The following is a 6709-nucleotide window of genomic DNA, read 5'->3' as shown; positions in this document are numbered from 1 at the left end:
GACTCCTAGTGAATGCAAAACACTGACCTTGCAGTTAATAGCCCAATAAGTAAAGCAAATACACTACCAACGCTGCTAAAAATTAGACCCCAAAAAAGACATCTCTCAATAAAGAACATTATTTCTATCTTTCTCTAGATGTCTGGTACTTTCTGTCATCAGAATTACCGTCCCAGAGGCGAAAGAAAAGTATTGCTGCTCCCGTTGGCCAGCGAGTCATGACAGCCCCATTAAAAAGCCCCGGAAACTTCTAAAGACTGATAAAAATCCCAGCCGATGTATTTAGTTATTGAACAGGTTAATTGGCACTTCTTCCTCATCTCACGCAATTCAATAGTTCAGTCATATCAAGAAGAGTTGTGCAATCATTACCACAGTCAACATTAGAACATTTTCTTCTTGTACTCATGATTATTAGTATATATTTTTAATTGTGGCAAATTATACACAACAAAGCATTCTCCATTCAACAACTTCTACATGTATAATTTAGTGCTATTGATGATATTCTTCATGTTGTGTAACCTTTGTTGATATCCCTTTCCAAATCATTCCACCACTATTAACATAGACTCAATGGCCCCTAAGCAAAAACTCTTCCTCCTTCACCCATGGTAACCATTGGTCAATTTTGTTTGTTTGTTTGTTTTTAGTAGTTTCTTGATATCAAATTCACATATCCTATACTTCCATAGTTAAGTCACTTTTTAAAGGAATTGTATATATATCATCACAATCAGTCCTCATGCTCCTTCCCCCATCCCGCCTTCCTTGTTTGCTCCCCAATTCCCCTCACCCTTCCCACCCCCGTTCCTGATCAGTTACTGCAACAGTTATTGTCTCTATGCAGCCACTGCTTCTGTGCTTCCCAAATTGAGAAACCTAACAGACACAATAAAAACAAAAACAAAGGGAAACATAAAGAAGAAAATAGTAACAATATAAAGATTAAAATAAAAATAAAGAGTAAGAAAGAAAAGACCACCAACAATTAAAAAAACCCAGAGAAGAAATTCCTGTTGTGGAACAAGCAAGAAATATTTAAGCCTGGAGCAAATTCAGACCAAATATCACGTTATACCATGGTTTGATCCACTATAAACAAGTTTACAATATTCTCTGTCTGATAGTAAAACTGTGAGTCCCTCCTCTGTGGGCAGAGGGAATCTGCCAGAGGATTAGTCTGCCAAGACACTCCACAGGTGGACGTTGCGTTCCCACTGTCCTCCATAACCTTGGGTGTTCACAATTTAAGCTCTGAGACTTTTCCCTTCCTGTATTTGGATTTTGTTACCCTCACCTTTGGATCCCACAGGCTGGTGGGTTTCTTCAATGTGGACTTAGTTGATGCCTCACTTAGGTAGCTATTTGTTTGAGTACAAGCTTTTAAGGCCCAGACACTTCCAATGGATAGACATCCAGCATCTGCTTTCTTCACCACACTTTCCAGAAGATGTGTTTTTGAAACCCCAATTTTGTAAGTGCCTCACCTAAGTAAATATCTGATTACCACTGCTTTCATAATACCTCTACCTGGTTAATTCCAAAGCAGCTCTCAGCCTCAGAATTTAATAGGAAAATGGTTTATCTGTGTCTCCAATGAAAACCAAAGTCCTAATATATTAGGACACTCCTGAATGGTTGTATTATTGCCATCACAACAAAGATTACTGTGTAGCAAAATGTGTTTTCTTTGGCAGTCCATCTGTCATTTATATTTGATGCCAATTTCAAAAGATTCGTTGATTGTGGTTTTTTGGTAGTGTTTTCTATAGGGGCACTTTCAAGTCTTCTAGAGGGCAAATCTTCATAATTCAAGACAATCTTTAACATCGGAGAAGTTTAGTGTTCTTAGAACTTGCACACTTAATTGAGTAGCAAGCCCCTGACATTCAACTAACCCCAAATTCTTTCCCATATTTCCAAGTATCTAACAGGGGATTGGTACTTATGTGGCTGAAATCCACTGTCCACCAAAAATCTTACTTTCCATAGGGACAACTCATGAGAGCCCCAAACTCCACTTTGTACTTATTCCTATTACAGAGACTGGTCTCTAAAACAAACATGAAATTAGAATTTAAGGTGTTTTCTTCACATAGGAAGTCAGACTCATGTTTATCAGCCTAGCCTTGACTATATTCACCATATTCGTGTACTTACTACTCTGTAATTATTTTCCTGATGTTAATATTGTAGTAATTACTCTCTCTTCAAGAAAAGGGACTTATCAATTCTAATGAAAGGAACTTTTTATTTTTTTCATCATTGGGATCTTTCCCCAGTAATATATGTGATGTGAAGGGGCAGCCAAAACGAGGACCCTGGGCACAGTGGCTGCCTCCATGGTCTTAAACAGAAGAACACTTATGAGGATGGAGCAGGACTGGGTGTCGTGTTATTCCATTTACATAAAGTCCCCATGAGTCACTACCCAACAGCACTTACCCACAACAATGTATGTGACGTGTCCATCAGTAAAGCCTCACTACCACAGATCCATCTCAGAAGATCTATGAGAGGAATACTCACTCAACCTAGAAAATATTTCAAAAGATAAGAAATAAATGCCTGTCTCAGAGCCCTGGTAGTGTTGTTAGATAGGCATTGGTCAACTAACCTCAAGTCTCAAGTTGGATGGTTCAAATCCACAAACCACTCCATGGGAAAAAGATGAGGCTGTGTGCTCCCCAAAGATTTCAAGTCTAGGAAACCTCGATTAAGTCAGACTAGATTCCATGGCGGTGGGTTTTCGTTTAGTAGGCAGCAAGGAGAAATTAAAAAGTGGTAAGAATGTAGACGTCCTTACATCCAAAGATGAAGATAACAAAATCCAAATATGACAAAGGGAAAAGTATCAGAATTTAAATTTTGAACACCCAATTGGTAGAAGGTTATGGAGGACAATGGGAACCCAATAACGCTGTTAAATATATCTATACTTCCATAATGTCCTTTAGATAACATCTCATCAATCTTCTAAGGCCTTGAAGAACTATTTTTTGAATATTGGTATTCCTTGTGATGATGATCCTGTCTGTTTTTTGCCACATACTCCTTAACAGTTTTATATCTTGCAGATTATTCAGTACTAGAAAAAATGAAATTAATAAAGCAAACTTCTCATTTTTTCCCAATGTTTAGAAAGAGGGAATATTTTATATAGATAACAATCTTAACATAACACAATCCTTGATATGAAAAATAAAATACATTGAAATAACAATAAATAAAAAGATTCAAAACTAACACAAAATTATTATTTTTTATTTATCCACTTTCTTTCCATTTCATTTTCCACAGACTTCTTAAGTTTCTTCATGAAGCCTTTTTATATTCTATATTCAACTATATACTATATTCTTACCTTGATTACATAATAATATATTTAATGGTTACATGATATCATTTTGGCATACCGTAATTTACTAAGGGATATCTTTATTACTGCCTTTTTTCTTTTTTAGGATTTTCACTTCCTACAAAAAATCTGTCCTATATTTGTACAAAATATTTTCTTAGTACACAAATTTGTGTGGCTTTTACTAAATGTTATCCTATATCTTTCCAAGCACTAGTCTGTCAGCTTGTCATACTGTGATGTCTTGTGTGTTGCTGTGATGCTGGAAGCTACAGCGCTGGCATTTAAAATACAAACAGGGTCACCCAAAGTGAATAGGTTTCAACGGAGCTTCCAGACTAAGAACAGACTACAAAGAAGGAATAAGCCGTTCATTTCTGAGAAATGAACCACTACAAACCTTATGGATAGTATCATAGCAAGGTCAGATACTGAAAACCTCATATACAGAAGAAGAAGATTGTCAGAGATGGTGCCAGAAGATGAGCCCCCGCAGGTTGGAAGGCACTCAAAATATGACTGAAGAAAGGCTGCCTTCTCAGAATGGAATCAATCATAACGTGGCTAGATAAAGCCTTGGGGACTTGCATTTTCCAACTGAGAAGAAACAGCTGTAAACATCAATTAATCATTAAAACTTGGAGTGTTAAACAAAGTATGAATCTAGGAAAATTGGAAGTAGTGAAAAATGAGCTCAAACACATAAAGATCAACATTCTAGGTGACAGTGAACTTGGTGCACCGGGTCGTGACCATTTTGAATCAGAAAATGTCATGGCTTACTGTGCTGGCAATGAGGCATTCTGGAGGAAAGGGGATCGCATTCATCATCAAAAAGGATACCTCAAAATCCATCTTGGAGTACAAGGAAATTTAGCCAGTACAACTATGATTCAAATTCATGCACCAACCACTAAAGCTAGTGATGAAGAAACTGAAAAATTCTACAACTTCTTCAGTTGGAAATTGATCAAACATGCAATCAGGTGCACTGATAATTACTGGCGATGGGAACAACGAAGAGGAACAGTGATTGGAAAATATCGCCTTGAGGATAGAAATAAAGCTGGACAGGGATGGCACGATGGAATTTTGCAAGGCCAATGATTTCTTCATCACAAATACCTTTTCCAACAATTCAAAAGGTGACTATAAATATGGACTTCTCCAGATGGAATACACAGAAATCAAATTGGCTACATCTGTGTGAAGAGATAATAGAGACGTTCAATAACAGCAGCTAAAATCAGGTCCGCGGCTGTCTGGAACAAACCACCAATTGCTTATATGTAAATTCAGGTTGAAGTTGAAGAAACTTAAAATAAGTCCATGAGAGCCAAAATATAAACTTGGGCATTTCCTACCTGACTTTTGAGAGTACTTTAAAAATAGAGTTTACTCATTGAACATTAATGACAAAATACCTGATGAGCTGTGGGAAGACATCAAGAATGTCATATATGATGAAACTAAAAGGTCATTAAAAAGACAAGAAAGATTTTTTAGAAAAGGTCAAAGTACATGTCAGAAGAAAACTTTGATAGAATAGGTAAGGAAGAAATGATGAAGTCAAAGAACTGAACAGAAAATTTCAAAAGGCTTCTTGAGAAGACAAAGTCAAATATTATAATGAAATGTGCAAGACCTAGCTTTAGAATACCAAAAAGGAAGAACACAACCAGTACACCTTAAATTGAAGGAACTCAAGAAAAAATATAAAGCCTTGAACTGTAATATTGAAAGATTCTATGGGCAAAACATTGAATGATGCAGGAAGCATCAAAAGAAGATGAAAAGAATACACAGAGTCACTTTACTGAAAAGAACTAGTCGACAATCAACCATTTCAAGAGGTCACATATGAATCTCGGCTGAAAGCAGAGAATACCAGATATTTCTCTTGCGTTTTCTTGACTATGGTAAGGCATTGGACTGTGGGCACCAGAGCAAACCATGGATAGCCTTGAGTAGAATGGAAATTCCAGAACACTAAATTGTGCTCATGTGGAACCTGTACATGGATAAAGAGTTGTTAAACAGAACAAAGGAATACTGCATGGTTCAAAAGCAGGAAGTGTGCGTTAGGGTTGTATCCTTTCACTATATTTATTCAATCTGTATGCTGAGCAGATAATCAGAGAAGCTGGCTAATATGAAGAAGAATGTGACATCAGGATTGAAGGAAGTCTTATTAACAACCTACGACATACAGATGACAAAATCTTGCTTGCTGAAAGGAAGGAGGACTTGAAGCACTTACTAATGAAGTTCAAGGATTACAGCCTTTAGGGTGGATTACAACTCAATGTACAGAAGACCAAAATCCTCAAAACTAGACCTATAGCTAACTTCACACACACACACAAACACACACACACACAAAACAACGGAGAAAAGATTGAAATTGTCAAGGATTTAATCTTGCTTGGGTCCACAGTCAATGCTCATGGAAGCTGCAGTCAACAGATTCAACAACACACTGCACTGGATAAATATGCTGCATAAAATCTCTTTAAAGTGTCGGAAATCAAGGGTAGTACTTTGGGACTAAGGTGCACCTGACCCAAGCCATGTAATTTCAGTCGTCTCATATGTAGGCGAAAGTTGTACAATGAATAAGGAAGACACATGGGTGCATTTGTGTTATGATGCTGGCAAAAACAATGGAAAGTACCATGGACTGCTAATAGAACAACCAGGTTTATCTTGGAAGAAGGCAAGGATGGTGAGACATCATCTCACAAATTTAGCAACGTTATCAGGACAGACCAGTCTCTGGAGAAAGAAAAACACTGTGCTCGGTAAAGTAGAGGGGCAGCAAAAAGAGAAAGGCCCTTGGCAAAACCCTTGACACAATGTCTGCAGCAATCAGCTTACACATAGAACAACTGTGAGGATGGTGCCGACTGGGCAGTGTTTTCTTCTGTTGTGCTTAAGGCCACTCTGAGTTCTAATTGGCTTCATGGACCTAAAAACAACATCTTATCTCTTAAGTTAAAAAGAAAAGAGATATGCCAATACAATCAAGTTGCATCCTGCACTGCAGTATTACCAGTAATATGATAATATCCATATGTCTACAAGGAATTCCAGTTAATATGACTATTATTCAAATTTATGCACCAACCATTGATGCCAAAGATGAACAAATTGAATATTTCTACCAACTTCTGCAGTCTGAAATAGATCAAATATGCAATCAAGGCAAGCCCTGCGCTGATCTTGGAAGTTGGGGTTTGTAGGGAGCGCTCCGGCCACATGACCCAGTGCCACCTGGCTGGGGCCTCTGGCTTCCCTAGGTCCCCGAGGACATTAATGACGCACCCGGCCTACTTCTCCAGCCCAGCC

This window comes from Echinops telfairi, unplaced genomic scaffold (genome assembly GCF_000313985.2).
Source record: "Echinops telfairi isolate 266 unplaced genomic scaffold, ASM31398v2 ScPeMD7_5868;HRSCAF=6743_0, whole genome shotgun sequence".
Lineage (NCBI taxonomy): Eukaryota > Metazoa > Chordata > Mammalia > Afrosoricida > Tenrecidae > Echinops > Echinops telfairi.
Note: the sequence above shows the minus strand (reverse complement) of the source record.